The following is a 25,649-nucleotide window of genomic DNA, read 5'->3' as shown; positions in this document are numbered from 1 at the left end:
GGATCCCATACTACAGCACCAAATTCAAGGCGACTACGGATGTAAGCGTTGTAGAGCATGACTGCCACCTTTATGTTGGAAAATTGTAAAGATATTCTAAATATAAAACCTAGCGTTTTCGAAACTTTTTTGCATATTGTTATTATATGAAGTCTGAAGTCAAGTTGTTTGTCCAAATTTAGTCCTAAGTCGCGTATTTTGTCAGTCTGTACTAAAGGTGTGTCATGTAGTCTGTAGGTGGTAGGAATCGGCGTTCGGAGTCTAGAGAAAGTTATATTTATAATATATAATTAATTACCTTTATTCATGGGGTTTCTATTATTTTTCTTTACTATGTAACATTAATCTCTATCTGGTTTTAAATTACACGAAGTTTTAAAACTAATTCTTGCTGGGATTATTGCGCGGTTTATAAAACGGCGTAAACACTGCGGTTACTGCAGGGACATATGACCTTTTAAAATGACTATTTCGCAAACACTAAAGCATAATCGGAATATTAGGTATAATTTAAGATTTAGCTTTCCTTTTATTTCACTCCTCTGTTTAAGTGGGTATTTATTTATCATTTCTAAGCGTCAGCAACCCTAGCGTTGTGCCGGTGCGCGCGGTGCGGGGAGCGGCGCGTTGAAGGTCACTCCATTGTATTTTTGTGTAGGTATCAAAACGGTAGGTGCTTGCGTTTTGTTTGAGAGATAAGTATCTGTTCGTAAGAACTATTGTATAATCTGTGGCGTGAGTCGGACTTAAGTACTTAGTTTTTGATCCGATCCCTACGGGTTTTTAAAAGACATTTTACTCACTTTTCACTAAAAAAACATATTGTTAAAAATTGTGTAATGTACGGAACCCTTGGAACGCGAGTCCGACTTGCACTTGGGCGGTTTTTTTATTATACATACAATAGTTCTTGTAGAAACGAAACGGCCGAGCTACATACTTTGACTAAGGTGTAGAGCTAGTGAAGTTAGGGCTTGTAGAGTTAGAAGCTTGGCAAGAGATCTGATAACTTTTTGACAGTGCGAGCCTTATGGTTTCGTCTGGGCAACATTTTACATCAAAATGTTTTTGGTGGGATTTCACTTCTTTTTGTAAGTTGCTTATGACAATCTTCCATCCCCTAATTTAAAGGGTTGGGGGTGATTTACTATTAAAAATCCTGAAATAAGTATCTGGGGGCATCTGTTACACAATGTACTTCTTACTGATTCCCCATATAAACCCTTCACCCCGTAAGGGTAAACTTTGGGGTTGAAATCTGCCTTCAGCCCGTAAGGGTAAACTTTGAGGTTGAAATCTATTCTATATCCTTCCCCATAACAATACCTATCTACATACCAAATTTCAACTGAATCGGTTCAGCGATTATTGATTCCCCATACAAGATTAAACCCCCTCATCATCCCCTTAGGGATTAAAAAATTCAAGTTTTTGAATTTTTGTTGTTTGTGTACTAAAACTATCTTACAGATTCAAATTTCAGCTTCTTAGAGGACTTCAGGAAGTACCCTAAAGGTATTGATAATCATCAAGTGAGTGAGTCAGTGACGAAATCGAAGTTTTTAGATATGAATAAAATCTAAAGTATAAGAGCTATGCAATTGATATGCTTAATAAGTCCGAGAACTTTGTTTATCTAGTATAATCCAACCCCAAGTTATGAGGGTTCCAAAAAACGACGAAGCGCTTCGAGAAAAGGTAGATAGTGCCCTTGCGCTTTGCTCGTCTTGGCGGGGGCACTACCGTGCCCCCAGATGTTAAAACATAATAATAATAAAGCTTTATGTTTAGTGACTTTAGTTACCTACTATTTTCGCGTAAACTAGACAATTTTTATATCTTTAGTTAATAAGGCCCAAAAGAATTATTTTTAACTTATTATAAATATCCTCTTGTTGTGAAGTACCAAATATTGTTATTTGTATATGTATAACTCTTAAGTTAAAAACAATAAAATCTGTTATTGTCTACTGTCAAAATTATTATTTTTTGCGGGATTAAGTAATACCCTGCTAGTGTTCAATAAGGCCCACAATAGGACTTTTATAAAAGTTATATTTTCCAAGAGTATCGTAATATTTTTATACCTATTTTGGTATAATGAAGAAACTTCAATAAATAAGATACCTATTTGAGTGAGTTTTTCATACTTAATATCCTGTTTATTAAAAAAAAACATTTTAATTTAAGGTGGGCCGTATATAGGCATATACGGCCGACACGGAATATACAATAAGGTGAGGTCACTTACCTTATTGTATATTCAATATGTATACGTGTAATATTGAGCAGTTGGTTTATAATATACATAATATGATATTGACGTTGAATAGGACAGGACATGACAATAGGAACCAGAAATAGGTATAGTCGGTCAAACCAATTTGTCAGTAAATAAAAACAAAAAACTATATTCATCCTTTTCTTTTGGGTGCTAGTACTAGTGTAAGTCAAAGATAGTATGATGATTCTCTCTATGTTTGAAATGAGACAGTCCTTTGACAAACTATGGTAAAAAATAGTTGTGAATATCATGTACATTTTTATTACAATTTCGAAATTCAAATGTTCTTCCTAATCAACTCGGCCACTAAACTAACTGATAACTTGGTATCCGATCCGCTAACTCGGCGAATGAATCGCCAACTCTCCGAGCCGAGTCAATGCTATCACACTGCTACTAAGGCCATTCAAAAATAAACCTTAATTCGAGAGCCCGAAGGTTCTTATATGACAAACAATACATTATGACTTAAAACTTTATGGGAAACAAAGGGACCCCTTTAATTTCACGTAATGTCCGCATCTAATTTATATATGTCCACAGTAAACAAACAAATGAATGATAAGAAAAGACAGACAGTGCTGTGAGCGGCAGGTGGGGCGAGGCGAGGGGCGAGGTATAGGTAGGCTATGATAGGGTCTCAGGCGCCGCGCCGGCGACACTGACGGACCAGCGCGGCGTATGTATGAATTTCGCGCCTTTTTAAATATATTTTACTATTACAATGCAAGCTACACACCGAAATTTCTTATTTTCCATAATATGGCTGCGTATATTATTTTATAGTAATAGACTTATTTTTACAGACTCTAATTCAATATTAGATATTATAGGACAAAAAACGCATATTAATTCTAAAGCATATATCTTATTCTTCAAAAATTTTAGCTTGCCTATTAACTTAAGAATTTAGATATGTTGTTGTGGATTTATTAAACTTTAATTCAATATCGACAAAATAATAACCTAATTTGTAGTTTGAATAAGAAGCACGTTAAAAAAATTTCTAATAATTTTACATTATAAAGCGTCATACATATTATAAACGATGGAACTTAAACATTGCACTTTAATTCAATATTAAAAAATCATTACTAAAAATATATAAATACCTAATTTATATCTAACGCTCGTTCTAACTTTTCGTCATATTTTACAAATATGCTTAAAAATATGTCCCATGTCAGATAAGTATCACTTTTTCATCTTTAGAATTATCAAAACTTTTAGTGCAAAAATCCGGTCCCACTATTGGTCTAGATTGAGCGTCACTTGAATTGACGGCACAGACAGCGGCGATATCAACGCCGCAGTAATGTCGCAACAGTAATGCAGCTGCAATAGTTATTGATATTCTGCTGCTATATTAATGTTCAGTCTGCAATATCCAAATAAGTACTAGCGCATTGCACAACGTGAACACTATTGTCGTGAATCCGTTCTCTCCAAGCGAAATAATTGTGTGAACTAAAGCTTTAGCAGCTTATCTACATCTAATGCTAAAATGTATCCACGAAGATGTTAGTTAACGGTAACGTAAGCTTTATAACGATAAATTACTTACAATAATAAATTCATATTAAGCTCCCCATTGACCTCTTGCAAAAGTTGCAAATTACGATTGCGAGATTTGATTGACTAAATAATATTTATGCTTCAGAGCTGACATTTTCTTCCAGCTTATTAGTGTACACTAGTCGAATCTAAACTTTAAATTTTCCTCTATAATGGCACGCGTTAAAGCAAGTAAACAGACTGCGTCGTTAAGGTAACGAGTAAATAAGCTCGCGTCTTTATCCACAACTGTAGGTACTAATTGCAAACTTGTGCGTCGCCTGTGCTGCAGTGTAATAGTTCGCAACTTCCTTAAGCACTGAAACTTTGACTTTTATGCTAGTGAATACCTACGACAAATTAAAGGTAATAACTAAGTAAGGTAAGGACTATGTAATATTTTTTTCTATTATTATTGCAATTTAGTGGAGCATAGAACAGTTCAACAGCCGTTATTGTTACAAGCTACAGTTCGTAGTTCCATACCCATCTTGTTAATTAAGTACCTAAATCATAACAAAGTGCGTTTCAGTATTTTTTTATTATTTTTAATTTGGTACCATGGTTGACTGGTAGAGAATGCCTTCTGGCATTAAGTCCGCCATTTGTAATCTTCATGTATTGTGCAATAAAGTTTAAATAAATAAATACACAATTTATAATTCATAGTTTATTTCATGCAGATTTTTATAAAGCTTCTAGTCGAATCATCTGCATTACAGAACCCTAAAAACATCCATAATGTATTCACAAAATAGATCTCTTATCGGCAATTTACAGAAAATCGTTTGGTAGCTGCTCGGTGTCATAACCGTGTTCGATATTATCAGTAATGATTGAACGTTTTTCTTATATTATAAAATTGGAGCAAAGTAACAATTAAACGTGTTAATAAATTATGTCATGCGTAATAATCATGTTGCTTTTATCGCCATGGATTAATTTAATATCAACGCGTCGAAATTATTTTGTTTCTTAATTATGGACGGAAGCGTTGTTATTGGTAGGTACCTGGACGTTATTTTTAGGGTTCCGTACCCAAAGTGTAAAAACGGGACCCTGTTACTAAGACTCCGCTGTCCGTCTGTCCGTCTGTCCGTTTGTCCGTCAGTCCGTCCGTCTGTCTGTCGGTAACCAGGCTGTAACTCATGAACCGTGATAGCTAGACAGTTAAAATTTTCACAGATATTGTATTTCTGTTACCGCTATAACAACAAATACTAAAAAAAAATTTGCGTAATGGTACGGAACCCTTCGTGACGGACTCGCACATGACCGGTTTTTTAAATTGTTGTAAGTTCTTATGTTTTTTTGGAATTCCAACTAAGAATCACGATTACACTTGATTCTTCTAGAAGAAAAAACTCTCCCAACTTTCCAGAATCCACTAACGCTATTTTTCTATGGGCACGTGTATGTCGTGTATGGCGATTACGTAATAGAAAATCGAAAATAATATTCCATAAACCCACACTCGTACCTATATCTAATTACTCAGTTATTTAGCTACGAGTTATTTTCAGACGACTAACTAAGAAATGAATACAAAACTGTTTAAACAAGCTACGTGGGTAAGCCATAAGAAATGTAGGTTTGTATTGTCTGACTATAAATATTAGGCTGAAAGATGAAACAGGAGGCCGATTTGAACCTATAAATAAATTCCAATTTGATTTCATTCATATAAAATTGGTTCTAAAGTTCAGTAGAAATGGGCTCAAGAATTATGGCAGAGAGCATATAATAATTAATTTGTATGTTCTCTGCCATGTTTGCCTTAAGTTAAAGTAGGTACCGTTCGGATTCAGACTGCATTTTTCGTTTTTGTCGCAAGTTATGACTATACAATACATAAAAAAAATACTCGGAATATTTTCAAAAAATTAACTAAGGGTAAAAAAACTCTTTTCATAACACTAAAACCCACATCTCGTTTCTTTTTTCAGTTGTATTAAAGTACCTAATTACATGCTGTATATTGTTCTATACTAGTTGTAGATGACCTATAAATAAGCTTGAATACATTTCTCGTTGCCTTCGTACTAATTAAAATGATTGAAAGTAATCTATTATCTACATTAGGCAGTTTATCTTATCCGTTATTAAGTAACTATTAGTTCCGTAATTCCTTAGTGTTTTTTACTAATGATCCATTACGATCCATTACTTTATAGTTCCTCGGACATTGACAGTTTAATAATTGTATTGACAGCGTACATATTTCTATTAGATATAATACCGGATATCAATCATTGTTGTTCGTGACTTTTATTTAGATTTTTTGACAAGGTCAAAAAGTTAAGCTTTAATAAGTAAAGTGTAGTTATAATCGTTTGTTCTCATTTTTTACTGCAAAATATAGATAATATTTCTGATATGTAGGTCTAAATAGAGCTGTAGATTATTCTACTATCTAGTCCGCTCTCAGCAGTCATTTTAATTTGAGATGATAAGCTTAAATAGTTAATAGTTATAGGAGAATTCTCACATTAAAAGGGGCTGGCAGCATTTACGAGTTGCTGTGAACTTCCAAGCTGTTAAATTTTATCTTTCAACAGTCGTAAAAACAAAAATTGCATCAGTTTATATTCCGTTCCTTCCTATTGACGTAGGCAGCATTGTGTGCTTGTCACCAATGCATTCGTAATCAATCAGGAAATCTACAGAGTCCGCTCCCACGCAATGATCTAAGACACGTTTTAATGAACTTCTACCCTTGGTCTGAATTAAACAGGTTAGGAATTACTAATGTGTGACGCATCTCCCTCTATAGTTTATTTATACTTGTAGATGAATTGATATGTTAATCGTCCTGATTTACAAGGGGGTGCCCGAGCCTCCCGACTGCCCAATGGTCCCCTACCTCCCGTACTAAACTAGTGATCGCTCCACATTTTGACTACTTATAGCAAAATATGAGACAGAATACACATTGACCAACAACTTGGACAGAGCTATTTGCTTTTTTGTCAAAATATATATATCTAAATCTATTTTTACAGAATTGTCAAGTTTAACACATGAAAAGCAAGATGAAAGAATTATAACGTGAAATTACTTATCGATAAAACAATTAGCTTTTGACTTTATTAAAATACCTGTTACGACATTTCATTGAAACAATCTGTTGACCTACAAAAAATTTAATTCTCACGATGACTTTATTGCTTACATAGTAAGTATATTGAATTTCCTTTTCGCAATGAATGATTTATTGGTTCCATGGAGTCACACAAACAACTATTACCCTTGACTCTCCTTCATGTACTGTCCACGTCAAAGATATGTTTACACTTTTTGCCTTATTACAAAGAAGTAAGGTGCAAAAGTGTAAACATATTTTTGACGTCGACTGTACGTAGGTATTACGAGGCACGTTATTTTGCCATAGTAGGTATTGTTCAAATACAGCTCTTATTCTTATCGCAATAAGAGCTCTATGAAAATTAGTTAAATAGATTATGGCAACTACAATGCCTGGCAACAGAACCAAATTTGTAGATAATTACAGCAGCTACCATTCATCACGTTGGCTATTTAAATTTGTAGTAACTTTTAGTTAATTGCTATACTCAGCACTGAGGTAATAAATATTTGGTGCTTTGTCTAGTTGCTGGACAGACCATTACAATGCACATCAATCAAGTTATTGTCTGTATGGAAGCTTTGTCTGGGGCTGAATAGAAGTCACGGCGCATTACCGACTTGCTAGGGTATGTTCGAGTTTCCGCCCGAATCTTAAGATAGATACGAAGTCCCTTACCTTACCTTATATTAACACATTCAATACCACTAAGTGCTACGGGTTACGCTCGTAGCGCGTAGCCACGGTTTCGTCGTATGTAGCGCGTAGTCGCTACGAACAGTGTACCCGACAGTCGGGTTCTTGGTGTTGAATGTGTTAAAGGTTTTAATCAATACATACGAAGGTACGAAGTCCAATATAAAGTATTACTCTTAATAGACTTAAAATTAATATAATTATACAAAAGCCATTATATATTATGAGCCTTAATCTTTCATATGTGAATGGGTTACTAAAATGGTGGGTAAAAACCTCATCCATGCTACAAAGAGCAAAAAAAAAATCGATATGAAACAATATGCAAAACGATGATTGAAATGTGTGTCCAGTGTGGTTAATATTATAATACTTTTCACTACTCAAATCGTTTATGTTGACTAGGTCGCTGCGCACTTTTTTTAGAAGACTGTGTCTATCAGTGCATCTCAGGACCTCATGAGTAACTGCCCAATTCGAACTTTAAGATACGTCAATTAATAGATCTAGAAACGATATGGATTAATTGTGTCAGTGTGAAAAGTGATATTTTTGTTTGAACAAAAACGTCACATTTGACACTGACATATCTAATTCGTATCGTTTCTAGACCTATTAACTGACGTAGCTTAAAGTTCGAATCGGGCCATAAATTATGTAACATTTGTATATAATATTAGGTCATTACCTATGAAATTGGCGTTTTGTTCGGAGAATTTCAACGAAACACGAATTTCCATACAATTAATTTTGCGGATATTTGTTTGATGGCTAATTCAAACCAAACAAAATTTTTCCAGTAATTTTTGACACCTTTAAGGTATGTTTTCAATATCTCCATTTCTTGAAAATTGGTACCATTAGAAAAATATAAGTAATTTTAATACTCGAACCGACAGCACATGAAAAGACCTATTTTCAAGGCTTAATTCTGAACACTTAACAATAAAAAATAACAATTAATTGCTGTCAAGCAGTTTGGCGAAATCATATTGTAGTTTTATTGTAATTGTGTATGTACTTTTGTAAAAAAAAAAAAAAACTAGGATCAGACTTATATCTATGAACAAAAACGCCAATTTCATAGGTAAGGACCTAATATATATCATTAATTTTAACGGCATAAATCCACCAGAATTAGTTAGAAATCATGTCGTTTCGATATAATATTGTCTCCAGTTAGGCAAAAACTTATCAGTAGTATTTTCTCTAAAGATAGACTTTTATAAAGAATGTAGTTACTTTATAAAATACTTACCAGTCGGAAAACCCCAGCGTACATTCATATAGGGCAGAATTCAATCAGTGTTACTCCGACACAATTCAGCTTAAGGCAACAGAATCCACTCTCCTCGGAGAGATATTTCGTATGAAATGTTTGGATGGAGTGCATCAGACGTAGAGAGGATGAGTTGAGTTACGTTCATATTGCGATAGCTTGAGGTTGCGTTGCGGATCAGAAGACCAGTATAGCGCTAGAGTAAAGAGAATTTACACTAGAGGAATATTGTCGAAGTAATGTTTATGTAATGTTTACTGCCATCTTTCGACACACTTTTAGAACGCCATTTGACTTTGATCCTTATTTTTTCACTGATACGTGTTTTTGTTAAATGACAAAAAGTATCGCAATCTACTCGAGAGTAGGCCAAAGGTATGGCACCATCGCTCGAAAAGATGGCACCATATCTTTGGCCTCTTTGGCTAGAGTAAATATTATTTTAGATAAGAACAAGCTTACATTAAAATAAGCCTAAAATATTGATAATCAATGACTATGTATCATTGACTATTATTTTTTCGTGACACCTGCTCATAAAGGGTAGTATTTCACGCAGGTTTAGCAGAAGAAATAGCAAAATAACCGTAGGGAGGAAAAAGATACTTAGTCATATGAATTAGGAAGGTAAGTCAGACATTTATTTAAAAGCTATAAATGAGTTTTACTTAAAAATACTGATGTTTATTATATAATTTATTGTGCTTATGATACAAAAATATAAAATTTAATGATTTAATGGCTGATCTGACTGGCTGGTCTGAAAAAGTGACCAAGCAAGACGCCAAGCAGAATGCAGAAGACGCTGGTTCCATCCCAGCCATGGCCATTTTGCAGGCCATGGTAATTATTAGGGTTCCGTATCTCAAACCGAAAAAAACGGAACCCTTATTTATAGGATCACTTTGTTGTCCGTCTATCTGAGGCTCTTGACCTTTATCTCTCGAAAGTGTGGATATGTTTCAAGTGAATTTTGAATTTAAAACCATATACTCAGGTATACTACAGTCCTTTGAATCTGTAAAAAGGGTAACGTTAAAGTCTTCTAAGTTAACGTAAAATAAGTTTTTGGCAAAAATTTCATTTTTGGTACAAGCTTTTATCGCTGACTGTACTTTTCTTACGACAGACAACTAATACTCATCGAGACAATTCTAAAAACCCCTAAAACAATTAGGTTGCGTTGTTTCATCACAGAGTTCCTATGGCCACCTCCTGTCTCCATCATCAGATCAGTTCGACAGTGCCATATTATTGTATTGTCATCAGAACTACATACAGCTGCCAATTTTCATGACGCTACGATCCTTGGAAGATGGTTAAATTAGTTACCTTAGATTCCATTACTAGTTAGTTACATACATGTCGACCTAATACAGGTCGCCCTAATAAAAGCTTGTTAAAAAGATACGGCCGTTTATGCCGCAAAAAACATACATTTCGACACTCTCAAGGGAATCAACTCCGTTGGCATCTACTATAGTACAGGGAAAAATATGGAAACTATAAATTTGTCAAAAATAAATTAAATTGAACCGAGTGGGCAAGTCCGACTCGCAGTTGTCCGATTTTTTCAAATTATTGTATTAATTAAATTTAAAATAAATTAAGTATATGTTACCCGCTCTTCTTGGCACTAAGTTCAGCAGACATAACGCACTGCGATAATTCAGAAGCCAAGTACACCACCACCTTCTGTTAAGTGATTAGCTGGACTCGAACGGGGTATTAGGATTTATGTGCGCTCCGGACGCAGATGGTGCAAATTGAGTTTACGATTTCAGAGCCACATGCATTACTCGTCCTATCAATTTGAATTAGGTATGCATTGCAACAGTGAATTTAATAACAGTAAAGATTTTATTTAAATATAGGTGCCTACTTGTTTCTTTTGTTAATAACTTCAATTTGCATACTAAGAAAATGCTTTGCAAAAATATACTTTCTAGGCGGACGTTATGCCAGAAGAAGAAGAAAAGAACGAAGAAATATAAATATAATTTATTTTACAACCTTTCGAGAATGTAAATTTATTTGAATTGTATTCATTTTATTTGTATATTTAAAACTGTTGGTAGATTTATAGCCGACTGTATTTTTACCAAGATAATTATAACGCGTCCTAAGTTGGGTTGTTTTATTACAAAGTCCGCAAGCCTCTTTCTAAATAAAAAAAAAAATAAAGCCTCACTCCGGCTCAATCATCGGTCAGTTTCATGTTACAATTATTATTCGAATTACTAGTTTGAAGTGACCGATACGATACGGGGAGATATGAAACGAAAAAAATAAAAACAGATTTATGCAGTTTTTAGAATTGCAGAACCGATTCATATACAGTCGCATATAAGCTTTTTTCGACCTTGCAGTAACTAAATATTTATGAGTTGCTCAGATACATTTCGCTAAACATTATGACTCCTCTTAACTTGTAAACGCCTGGAGGTTCTGAGAGGTTTCCTAATATTCAAGGCTTATAAGTTTACAAACCGATATCACAACACAGTCTAAATAAAAGAGTTCCCTTCATTTTTTCAGAATTTGTGATGTGAATTCTGAAATAAAAATAATTATATTATTTTTTTTATTCATGCCATGTACGAGTACATATAATAAAGAATTGTGAGTGTCTAAGAAGCAATTTATATGAAAAAAAATAATAATAACGAACCTCTAACAAGTCGCATTTATTCAAACTACACTTAACATTGATACCTTTAACCAGAGAAGGCCAAGGAGTGTCAGTTGTATGCACATTCTCCACAATCCACGAGCCAAGGGTCATCGCTTCTTGTTGTCACGAACCCGTCGATCGCTCCGATTGAATTGCTAATGAATGGTTACGATAAATGGATCTAAAGACGATTGAAAAACGATAAAATTAATCCTATGAGACAGTGGCCGTGTAACGTAGATATTAATAAATTGATTATTATATACAATCTGTCTAATTCAGGTCAGCCAAAACATCCATTTATATCGACTCGTAAAGGGCATTGTATAGAGCTACATATATATTATTATAATAGTTAGAGCCCAAAACTTGTTAGGATTGGCTCTTGATTCATCATAGTAGTTTTTCACTTACTTACTCGGGAAAATTACGGAAATGTATAACTTTATACGGTCATAATCAAATGGAAATGTGCTTAATTAGGTACCTTTTATCATCCGCGGGCCGCGTAGACAGAATTATGTTTTTGATGTGTAACTGTCTAATGCAACAATTGTTTTCGCTCATATATTATCTCATATAAATTAGGGTAAAAAGCGGTATCTATGTATTGAACCTGTGGTTGAGTAGGTACTTGTTTTAATTTCATTACGATACGTTTAAAATTAAATTAATAACCGCGCGTAGAGATAACATATTGCAAGGTATCGCTGCCATTAAATAGTACAGTCGACGTCAAAAATATGTTTACACTTTTGCACCTCACTCCTTTGTGATAAGGCAAAAAATGTAAAGATATCTTTGACCTCGACTGTACAATGCTGCAACTAGAAATTTTATATTAGATACTATTTTATATGTACTAAATTATTCTATAATAGCAATAAAAGGGTATGTCTTAATCAGCATAATTAATCTTTTAAGTAGGTATGCACAATTGCGCAAGTATACGGAAGCTTTTTTGTAGGAAATCCTTAAACAAAACCCTAAATCATTCCGTCCATTGTTCTATTGTTTGCTTATTATGTGCATACTTACGTTTTACATTACAACAAATGTCATTCACGCGAGCGTGTCAATCAAATCGTATCAAAGCGTTTGGGAGTTTAGCTAATCAATTCCATTAGCATTCGCAAAGATTCTAATCAATTGTCAAGCCATGAAAATGTCTCAATTCAAGCATATTTAGAACAGCATGTCGTGACGTGTTCGTAGACTAATTAAAATATATAGCGTGAATGTTAGCTAAAGGTTTATTGGCAACAGACGAGCCGGACGTGAGTTATGCGCGAACAATCGGTCGTATCGTGACGATCTGTATTGGCATTTGAGCGCGCAAAATATGGGAAAAGATTGTTAACTATGTATGTGACCTGCCAGTCTATTTCTCAAATTCAGTGTAATAGTACTAGTAAACGACTTTTTTGCACAAAATAAGTACATAACACAGATAATACAATGAATGTGTAGGCACAAAGACGAACTTATTCCTTTAATGGACCTCTTTCAGCTAACCTTTGAGCAACTGTGAAAGATAAATAGAAATAATCACGCGTGTCAAGAATAGAAATAGAAAATGTATATCGCTGTAACGATCAACAATCAACATAAAGTGTATTAGAGGGTAGGTATCTACCTAATAATTAAAAAAAAAACTAATCAATTTGGTTGTATAAAATCGCGGTTTCTGTCAAATAAAATAAAAAGGTACTGCAGTCGCTATCCAAATGTAACTTTAAGGCTAAAATAATATCAAAGCCATTCCATAGCGACAATTATGCCATTTGTGCATAACAGGCGTCAGGTCACGGCCGGAGGTTCACGCTGGTGCCTCTCATTACCGATCTCGTGGGTGCATAGTATGCACAGCATACATACCTAGACAAATGAACAGTACACTGCTGATGCCACGTAGATTCCACCAATAAAAATGTTTTTTAATGGAATATTTTTTTTATAATGTCTTCATTCACTCACACCAGTATTTTCGAGGGCATAACACTTTTTACTAGCGCGGTTTATAATTTTTAGCTTTAAAGAAACTTTTAATGCTTTTCTATGCTAATTTTATTGTTAATGTAATGGCAAAGAGAATAGATAGTATAGAGGGATCCTGTCATAGTAAATTTTGTAGTCACAGTAAATTTACTGCCATCTATCGACACGACTAAAACTCAAAATGTAAGACGTATAAAACTATCGAAAAAATTTATATATATGGATAAATGATTTTATTATTTTTATATCATTTTGACCCATTCACTGATACCTATGTGTTAAAATTATTATTGTTAAATATAAAACGGTGTCGTCAACGCCATCTAGCCGACCAAAGGCCAAAGGTGTGTGCGCCATCTATCCGAGAATGACTTTTTGATTTCCGAGGCACGCTTTTTTCTTAGACTTTATTCATCTTATACGGAGTTACATATGTCTTTGGTAATGGCAAAGAGGATTTGAAGAAGAGAGTTACTGTCATGGTAAATTATGTAGCTACAGTTCATTTACTGCCATCTTTCGACATAAGATTAAACCTGTTTGAACGCCATTTGATTTTGATATTTATTCTTTAACTGATATGTGTTAACTTTTTAAATATTAATATTCACGCCATCTACTCGAGCATAGGCTGAAGGTTGTGGCGCCATCGCTCGAAAACATGGAACTATACCTTTGGCCTATAGTCGAGTAGATGTCGTGAATATTAATATTTAATAAGTTAACACATATCACTGAAAGAATAAGGATCAAAGTCAAATGGCGTTCTAACAGTTTTATGTTCTGTCGAAAGATGGCAGTAAATTTACAGTGGCTACATAATTTACTTTGACAATCCGTCTCTATAGACTTTATTCTCTTTGGTAATGGTAACAGCCATAGGTACAACTACTAAAATATAACAAAACAAAAGAATGCCTGAAATCTTACTAACAGGTAAAATAAAATACGAGCTATTCGTTTCTTTTTTATGATTATAATTTTTATTAGTTTAATATCTATTGGTTATATGAAACGAAATGAAATGAAAAATTAAAATCTAAATCAAAAAAATAAAACGAATCTTAAAAGTTTACTCAAAAATAAAAATACGGAAAACTAAATTTATTATAAACTAGGGGCTATGGATATGTTAACTATCGTTAGAATATAGGTATGTATACATAGATTAACAAAGCTTATAAAGTTTCTAAAACTTTTATTTACTTGCAGTCCAAGTTCTGTTTGCTGAAATGGGGCTGTCCATAAATTACGTCATCGATTTTTGACGAGTTTGGACCCCCCCCCCCCCTATAATCATCCAAAAATCATGCATCAAATGACCCCATTTCCTCCTACTTCATGCTACCGTCATCCGATGTCCAGACCCCCCCCCCCCTAATTTGAAATGACGTAATTTATGAATAGCCCCAATACAAAATTAATTAATTAAATCGCGTTTCGTAGGAGTAAATAAATATAAGTAAATATTCTCTATTATGATGAAGAAAATATTTTGATCGCTGCTACCTAAATTATTAGGTACTGATTGCGATTTTTCGATTTCTGTTAGAGCTTTATACAATAGTTTTGCAGAAGAGATACTATCAGCCGTATTCGAACAATGAGATACGTCAAATACTAGATATTGAAACGATATGGATTAGATATGTCAGTGTCAAACAAGTGTCGAAAGTGACGTTTTTGTTTGAAGAAACGTCAATTTTGACACTTGTTTGACACTGACATATCCAATCCATATCGTTTCAATATCTAGTATTTGACGTATCTCATTGTTCGAATACGGCTGTATATTTATAAGAAACTAGCGACCCACCCCGGCTTCGCACGGGTTACACAAAACCTCAACAAGTTAACACCTAAACCTTCCTCAAGAATCACTCTATTGATAGGTTAAAGTTAAAACCGCATGAAAATCCATTCAGGAGTTTTCGAGTTTATTGCGAACATAAATACACACAGAGAGACAGAAGCGGCAGGGGACTTTTTTTTATAAGGTGTAGTGATGTTTTAATTTTGGTACCGTAAATGTGCCTATTTTGTTCCTCCTCCTTTAATTGTGCTCCAACAGTTTTCATGTATGAAAACTATTTCACAACACCACCTCGTAAAGGCTCTCTTGCTTGATCAAAAACTGATGAGAAAATTGCTATTTATCCACAAGAGAGACAAAGTAATTTGATTTGTTTCCTTATTCTTATAATACGAGCAGAACATAAGAACCAGAACAGACAGATAATTACAATGAAAATAAGATATTAGACATTACCAAGAGCTTATCGTTATAAACTATGGCTTTTAAACTAAAATTATTATTTATAAAATAATAACCTAGCACGAGTAAAGTGTTCGGCTCCTCATATAGCAATGTAAGCGGATCTAAATGTCTGTTTCGGTTACAACAGGTGTGGACTGACTTCGCCTGATGCTACAAATACTTAGTGGATTCCACGTGATTTATTTGCGGTTCTTACTACGGTACAACACTGAATTATGAACGTCAGTAGTGGGTCACATACATCATGCCTAAGCGATGTCTGCTTATTAAATGTGCGGTCCATTTATATTACTTGACATTTATCTGCGATGTAATGTGGGTAACAATAGCTATTTATGCATTTTCTGACTATTAGAATCTAGTTACATCTATATTTGAATAAATTACTTTATTGGTACCTCAAACAGACGAACGATATAAATGTAAACATTGATGCGTTATACGAGAATGAGATTCTGTTGTTGAAATTCGACATGATTTATAGTTGAAAACGATAAAGTTTATTTTATGCATTACTTTGACACAGTCAAGAAGGACAAAACTATTAGGTAACAGTTTTTTTTTTACTTCATTAGCGCGAGTATACGGCGCGCATTGATGGAAAGTTTTTTGTGTAAATACTTAACATTTATTGAAAAGCCAGTTTTGAATTTCTAAATATATTCCGCCTGTCGCTGCAGACTCGAAACCAAAGAGTCCGTAACAACCATAGATAGGTACAAAACATATGCCTAATGGTTCCCTATATTCAACATTTCCTGCAATGACAAACATAATAATATGAACATGCATATAGTTACATCATGTTTCGCGCCTCCTTGTTCGCCTACGAATAAATCAACAGCAGGAAGCTCATTGTCTCTGTTATTGTCTTGACACCTCCGGACCGTACTGGAGGCGATGTTAATTACAATTTCTATCTCATCCGCTTGTAATCCTTTAAATACATAACATACAAAACAAGCTTATCTGGTATGGAGCCCTATATAATCATTTAACTTTGGTAAACAATAAAGCGAGCGGTTGCTTTATGGCCTTTATGCAATAAACGCAGCGTTAAAAACAATACAAACCTCGAACGTGACATCATATTGGGGCAAGTTGAAGGCAAGCTTGCTAGAGGAAGAGCCCCTGCAAGATGGTCGAATTCCATTAGACAAGCATGAGGTTCCATGCAGAGGGCAGCTCACATAGCCCTTGATCATCAGATCATGTAATGACACTACATTGTTTTACGCGTTAAACTCAGCAGTAAGCGCATTGTCATATGGCTTATTATTAACCGGGCAACTAAAATATTAAACAGGAACTTTCATTGGGCACATATTAATATAATTTGGCTGTGCATTAATATTTTAGCGCCAACTAATTTATATTTGCCTAATATATAAGCATCATATTATTAAACAAACTGGCAGCAAAATCAAGCCACCCAAATAATTTATAGGGAACTTGAAATGATAAGTTGGCGTCTTAAATAATAAGTTGGCAACTAATATTGTAAAGCTATCATAAAATTTGGGTGTCATCTAGTTGTTCACATCGAAGTAATCTAATCAGTCTAATCATATTCAGCATAACGTTTCAGGTAGTATTTTAATACGAAAGTAGTTAAATTTAATTAATATTGGTCACTAATTTAATTACACAATAGACCCCAAATTAATTTACCAATATTCATTAAATTTAACTACTTTCGTATTAAAATACTACCTGAAACGTAAAAAACCTTGTTCCTACGTGTGGGAATGATTCACAAAAATAATTGTTCGAATCCGCGAAGACCTACGACGTGAAACATGGTGCCGTGAATTGAACTTGGAATACCTACCTACTTACACACAGCTGTGAGGATCACGTCGATGTAAGTATAAAATTAATATTATTTTACCACAATTATTTAAAAGCTCACTTTGTAGGTAGGGTCGCGGGGACCTATGTGTTTTCTGTGGTATTGTAGCCAGAGTATATAAAGGCAAACCGTTAAACAGAGATGGTTCAGATGGTGCCTACTAGAAAGAAACACTATACAAGAATACATAGTCATACTCAAAATTCAGCCTGAAACTGCTTTAAAAAGATATAATTTCTAATTTCCAGGTACATGTTGCAGTTCAAGCTGCTGATATCATGGTGGACAAGACTTAAGTTAATAGTTGTGAATAAAAAAACATGTTTTTGTTTACCTGCTTTTTTATTAATTTAGGAAATATATGTATATATGTTTCCCAAAAATAAGTAACTATACATATATGTATGTTCATCATGTTCTGCACGAGCAGCTGACAATGATGGCTTCTTGTTGACGAACCAGAAGAGAAGTGTATGGTTTGTTATTTACTCGTATATGACGTTCGTTTCGATACAAAATGCTCAACTTTGTTCAGGGCCCAAGTGCCTTAACAAAATCAATCTCCTTCGTACATTGCGTATCCCACAGCCGTATCTAAATAGGAATCACATGATGACATGAAATTATAGGATATAATTAGCAAAATTGGCACATGCCTAATAAGGTACATACCTAATATAGTACAATATCCAAACAATGGTGACAAGCCGGTAGAACCCACTGGATGCTAAGCTACCTTAGCAATGGACGCTTGTAACGATTTTATGAATCCAATCATCTTACGAATCGAATCAGTTAAAAAATATATGATGTAACTTACATTTGTATTTTTGCTCCCCTGATTTCAGCCAAGTTATGGTTGGAGTTGGATGCTATATGGATACATACTCCAATAAGCCTAAGTTATATTATATAACTTAGGCAGATTTCTGGAATCAGCTTTCACAAATTTATAGCGTAGGTATTTTGAAATTATTGATTTAGGGATTCAAAATAAACGAGTTTTCCAGAAGATATTATTTATAGAAACGCGTGAGACTGACATTGTAGACAGGTGACATTACAATCAATTGACAATGACATCTATTTTTTTAATGTTTGTTATTGCTTGTGCTTTATCAAATCAGCCACTACATGTAATTTACGAGAAGTCGTATCTCATATTTTCAAAAAATTATAAATATTCAACCGAGCCGTGAATTAATAAATCATTCAAATTGGTATCTTAAATTAACCTATATTTTCAGAAAATAAAATATAAATGGGGGTCTAAAAAAAATGAACAATCCTAATTAATGGTCAGTATACTTATAGTCGAAATTCCTAATCATGAAACACCTAATGGCCATTATACCATTAGATCTTTCAATTTTTAATTACTAATTTCAATAGTGGTAACCCACTGTGTTATACCAGAGTCAAAAGATAGGTGCGACGACGAGCGAAGCGAGGAGGAGCGTGTAAAGCGTATTAGGTTGACAGTGTAGTGACCAAACAAAATATTTTAAAAGAACTTCATTTTTGAATTAATAGATAGCCGTTTTCAATTTAAAATGTGCTTCATAAATGGTCTCCAATATAATAATTCAGTTGCCAAATAAATACTTGGTACCTGCGTAAAAATAATCAAAAGTTGTAACGGCATTAAAATACAACTCATATTGATATATTTTAAGGCTCCGTTTTTGTTGCCAATTTATTAATTTTAGTACCCATATCTATTTTTTTAAACTACCCAAATTCGATTAATTAGTTGACCGGTTAAATACGTGCCTCATATTTCCTACATTCTTTTGACGCATGCGTTCAACGGTCTTTCTTGATTTTTAACATAATTAGTTGTTCTGGGCAGTTTCCGCAAGTCTCAGTACCCCAGTGCCTCCTCAAGGATCCAAGCTTAAGAGCTTTTCTCTCTGGTTAATAACATTATAGAAAATATCCTCTTAATCCTTTGAGTGAAGTAGCTGGCCAGGCGGTCAAATATAAGCGATCAAATTTTGAATAAGGTACCTAATTGAAATTTCAACGACATACAAATTACATTTAGGTAGTAGGCATTTGTAAAATTAATTCGACCCCTACGTTTGGTTATTAGTAATTACCCATTCATCATTGGCATCGAGGCTATAAGAGCATTAACAGGTATGTGCTAAAAGCAATGATTATTTATTTATTATAGTTAGGTAGTAGAGGTATACCGAAAATTTTTATTACTACAAGGTAACGGATTATATTGTTACGAAAAGATCAGCTTGTTGAAGCCACGGCATTGGCACTTTATTATTTAGACTTTTTTTAGGGTTCCGTACCCAAAGGGTAAAACGGGACCCTATTACTAAGACTTCGCTGTCCGTCCGTCCGTCCGTCCGTCCGTCTGTCACCAGGCTGTATCTCACGAACCGTGATAGCTAGACAGTTGAAATTTTCACAGATGATGTATTTCTGTTGCCGCTATAACAACAAATACTAAAAACAGAATAAAATAAAGATTTAAATGGGGCTCCCATACAACAAACGTGATTTTTGACCAAAGTTAAGCAACGTCGGGAGTGGTCAGTACTTGGATGGGTGACCGTTTTTTTTTGCTTTTTTTTTTGTTTTCTTTTTTGTTTTTTTTTTTATATGGTACGGAACCCTTCGTGCGCGTGTCCGACTCGCACTTGCCCGATTTTTTTATCTATTACCTGTCGTTACGCCGCCGTCCTTGAAGTTTCGACCTGACTGGATAGGCCAGGCATGTACCTCCTACTTGTAAGTATTACAACGTAAAATAGGCCACGCTTGTTAAAATCGTTCAGGATACCATAGATTTAGTACCTATATCTGGGGCCCGTTTCTCAAAAGCTTGTAACTTGTAATACAAGCGGATGTCACTTTTTGACAGCTTTTTAGAAAGGGACTTCCACTTGTATTACAAGTTACAAGCTTTTGTGAAACGGGCCCTAATACGGGGCCTGGTGTCGCGTAATAGTTATTAGGCGAGACCGGATCAGGGTTAAGGTTTGGAACCTTGAGCTTGACTCGTGATTGTTTATCGTGACAGCACCCTATTCTGTCAACTTAATCCTTGTTTTCATTAGCATGTGTAATAACTGCTGTAGCGCTAATTGAATTTTTCAATGCCAGCTCAACACATGACAAGATTGCCGTACAGACGAATACAGCAGATACAGTTAAAAAATGCCAGCAACGTTTAAATAAAATTAGTAAAGTTAGTTTATACGTAACGTAACATAAGTATGCAATGCCTACTGTGAAAAACTTTGAAGACTTGGTGGTATATTACTCAATCAAAAAGAACGTATTTTTTTAGGAAATGACAACACGGTTCTTGGCGTCACAGTGAGGACCCTATTCTAAGATAATTATCCATATATTATAATTTATTATAAATATTATCTACCATGCAACTGGGCAAGGCAAGGCTGGGTAAGGCATTTCTCAATTTCACTCATCCTGATCGACTGCTTGCATCAGCTGCCATTAGTTTTAAAACTTGTTAAAATAATATTGTAATCTAGTTATCTACATAACTCTACAACTTTATTAAAACATACATCCGTCGTTAAATTCTAAGTTAATAATGGCCTGCAGCTAAAACGAGCAAAGCAAACCGAACCGTTAGTTTGATAAAACGCTTCGCGAAAATTTTATAATGAATGAGAAAATTTAGTTAGTAGTTGGATTAAATTTAGGATTAAATTGATAAGATAATCAAACGCGGAACTGAAGTAATAATATAGTAGTGTAGGTATGTGACTGACTGTGCTACATTATAAAAAGGCCTGATTCTAATTTTAATATACGTCCAAAATTAGATCTAGATACAGTAGGTATGGATCGGATCTATTAGTGTCAAAAGTGACGTTTTTGTTTGAAGAAACGTGATGACACTGACAGATCCGATCCATATCGTATCCAGAACTTTGACGTATGTATATTAAAATTAGAATCAATAGAACCATGACGCAAAAAATGACGCAGATTTATATTTAAATACAAATATACATAGGTAGGCCCTAGACAAATTAGGTTATTCTCGTACCTGGCACAGTGCATCATAAATCCTATGTATTCCAAAATAATGAAAAACCTCCTTGTAAAACAGTATTTCCTCTCTTGTAAAACAAATACTTAACTTATTTTACTTTTAAAATCTTTTTTCATGAAAAGGCCCATATTACGCTTTGAGTTTAATTTCCTTGTCCCATGTGTGTGCATACGTGTAGCTGCATAAAACTCGAGTGCCACGTGTAGCTAATTTACACAAAAATTTATTCCTGACGCTTTTTGCTCAGGCCAATAAAATTCTATTTCTTCCCACATAAACGTAATAAAAATAGCAAGAACCAGTAGAACGCAATTTGACCATGTTGTTTCATTTCAACCGCCATTTTGGTATCAAGATGTTTTCGTATAATGATATTCATTTATTTTGGTGTAATGGTGCAGGGTCTTTTAAAGTAAATGGAATTGTAACACAAAACAATAGATAAAGATATTTAATTATTAAAAGATTAATATATATAAGTTTGTTTCTATAAGCAGATACTTTTATAAAATTGTTAATGTCTTGTTATTACAGTGAAACCTGGTTAATTGGCACCTGGATAAATGGAAAACCTCAATAATTGCAACCCAAAGTCCGGTCCCGGTCCCTTGAGACCAAAAGGCCTCTATAATTGAAATTTTGGAACCTCTATAATTGCAATTTAGATTTTAGGGCTTTTCGTAATTTTGCCTCTGTAATTGACCACAGCGCAACTAAGACCTCTATAATTGACACTGTGCTAAAAAAATCCGTTATTTTTACTCTTCTTTTTACCTCTATTATTGAAACGAGTTATACTTATTACCTCTGTAATTGAAATAATGTAGTTGTAGACAGCAGAAGCAATATTTTAATAGCAATGATCATTTTATTTATATCTTCATCTAGAATTCAATTTATTTATTGGGTATCTATCACAGCTTGTAGTAGGTGAAATAGTTTTGATTAAATCAGAAACAAAGTATGCTTTTTACATTCTAATAAAACTTTCTTCTACAATTCAAGGGATTTTTAAAAACCCAAATGATTAATAAGAAAATAAAGTAGTAATTAATGTAGTGTATAAGTGCAAGTATAGACAGAAGCTATATAATAGACCAGAAACCCAGAACGTAAGCGTGTAAATCTACTTTCAATGGTTATTTGCACCTCCATAAAAGAAATTTGTCAGAACGCAACCTCTATTAATGGAAACCTCTATAATTGACACAACGATTTTTTGAACCTCTTTAATTGACACGACCTGCTTAAATGAAAAACCTGGTTAATTGACAAAAAATGGCCGGTCCCTTGAGATTGCAATTATCCAGGTTCCACTGTATTTTTGCTTGTATGTAAATTCAATGTTGACGTGTAAAAGTGCCCCTGTGGCCTATTTGCTGAATAAATGTTGATATTTGATATTTGACTTACAAATCTGCTTATAGAAACAAACATACATATGTTTTTATGTCACTTGACTGAATTATCTCTAGGAAGAATCGTCACTTTTGACTGACGGCGCGATTCGGGAAATGAATTAGAGATTCACTATATATGAAATAGTAAAGATATGTGACGTCCCACGGATAAAGGTACCTTGACGCGGGCGGCGCTTGCGCTATTATTAACGCAGCTCCAATATTGCGGCGCTATGCGACGTAAGCGCCAGCCGCCATAAGGTACCTTTTGCCTTGGAACGTCACATATCTTTACTATTTCATATTTAGTGAATCTCTTATTCATTTCCCGAATCACGCCGACTAACAGATCCAATCCATATCGTACCGAGATCAAATTTTTGACGTTTATTAAAATAAGAATCAGACTGTATATTTCGTCTGAGCTGGCTTGATGGAGTGGGTGAACGTTCCAATTGCCTGGACGGACGGTGAAATAATTTGTGAACGATGAATTTATTTATTTATCAAATAGGTAATTTATTAAATGCGTTTTTAATACATAATTGCATGCATTAACTGCTGCTTTTTTATTAACATTTATAAACAGATAGCCCTTTGTGTTTACACCATTTCTGCTCTAATGTTACCTTCATAACATAACTACAAGTTACCCAACCGTTGGAATATGATGGGGATACCTAGAGGATATTTTTTGTTTTTTCTTTTCTGATAAAAAAAATTTTACTTGTTTTCAATTACTGTTTGTAAGAATGAAAACACACAAATTAAATTTAAATAACTATTTGAAATAAAATGAATTATCTAAACTAAACCCAACTATGTAGGTAAATATTAATAAGGAAGAAAGCCTGGTAGACTTTTGTATTAAAATCGTCCATAGGCTATGGTTTGGTAACCATCAAGCGGGCCATATAGTGGATTGCCGCCGAAGTGATAAACTATCGTATCGAATGATTTTAATTAGAGATACGAGTAACTGCCATATATGAAGCATTTCATTAATGGCAGTTATGCGGCTACGAACGCGAACGTCGCTCATTTTATCAAGAAATTGACAGTGGCAGCGACCAAGTCAACGTCGCAGCAGTAATGTCACAACAGTAATGTAGCTGGAGTCATCACCCGAACGTCATCTTTTTAAAAATACTAGCGTTTGACAATCCGTTGAAAAAATTTTTTTTTTAATCTTACCTACCGTACAACGGACAGTAGAGATGAATTTTATTTTTGTTTACTTAAACTAACTAAAGGTATCCCTTCTTAGTAAAAGGACGTAATAGCCGCAAAAACCCTTTTGCTTGTTTTGTCTGTAGTATCTATACTACAAATAACCCCTTTGAAGTCTGCCTTGGTGATGGACGGGTAACTACGGAACTATCTTACACTAAACATGGCCCGACATGTTTCATGGCCGGTTTTTATTACTACACCTATTACTACAAAACCTACAACCACAATACTTCAAAGATAAGTTTGTAAAAAAATATATATATTATATTAGTACATACCTACTACAAAGGTACAAAATCGTAACCATAAACAGAAAAGAATGATGTGAAAGATATAAGTTTATTCCCAAGATCTGAAATCTTACATAGAAAAATAAATTGAAAATTGTTATAATATACGAAACTGTACAAAAAATGCCTTTGTGCATGAGATGTTACCAACCTTATTTACTTTCCACAATAAAGTAGAAATGTTACTAGTTTCTTGGCGTCGCACTCTATCTATTGACTTTCAAATAGTCGACGAGAATGCACCTCCTGTCACTTTAAAAGAAAAACCAATATGTTTCCTTATTCGCATGCTGCTGCTGAGAGATATTATTTTGATATTGATGTCAACGTATACATATAGCTGACATTTTTACATGTTAACATGTTTGAACCGGGTGTGTAATGTTTAATATAATTATGAAAAAACTATCATACATTTGTTATAACGCCATTTGATATATTATTGTATGTTATAATGTAATTTTTATTATACGTTTCCTTTATTATATAGTGATTTCATCTAAACTTTCATTGATATAATGCCTAATGTAATATAATTTTCAAATAGTATATAGACATGTTTTATAATGACATTTGTTATATTATATTTTTGTATAACGTAATACTTCATACAATTTTATCAAGTATAAATACATACTCGTATATCGTATAACATTTTTTGTCATATTTCATTTACTGATAACGTAAAGTTTTCCATAATTTTTATAACTAGTACGCAGGCCTACTGCTTTTGCTAGCTATTTTATTCTAGGGAGGTCGCAGTTCTAACCTAACCTAACCTATTTTTTCACGGATTTCGTTCTGCGGGGACCGCAGTTCAAACCTAACCTAAACCACTTTTTTGATAGAACATTTTATTCTACGGAGGGTCAAAGTTCTAACCTAACCTAACCCTCCTTTTGTTAGGTAGTTATTCGTTTGTGCGGAGTCGCAGTTCCAACCTAACCTAACCCATTTATGTCATGCAACTATTAT

At 34.1% G+C, this 25,649-nt stretch overlaps 1 long non-coding RNA gene across 1 annotated transcript in view; it reads right to left on the bottom strand.

Moving 5' to 3' along the window:
• Positions 1-3,344: 3,344 nt before the first annotated feature.
• Positions 3,345-25,649, bottom strand: part of LOC134806522 (uncharacterized) — a 383,826-nt gene continuing 361,521 nt past the window's right edge. The window contains exon 3 of the long non-coding RNA XR_010146540.1: positions 3,345-3,540. This is a non-coding gene — a long non-coding RNA (uncharacterized LOC134806522). The remainder of the gene's footprint in view (positions 3,541-25,649) is intronic.

This window comes from Cydia splendana, chromosome 3 (genome assembly GCF_910591565.1).
Source record: "Cydia splendana chromosome 3, ilCydSple1.2, whole genome shotgun sequence".
NCBI lineage: Eukaryota > Metazoa > Arthropoda > Insecta > Lepidoptera > Tortricidae > Cydia > Cydia splendana.
This window is presented reverse-complemented; position numbering and strand designations above follow the sequence as displayed.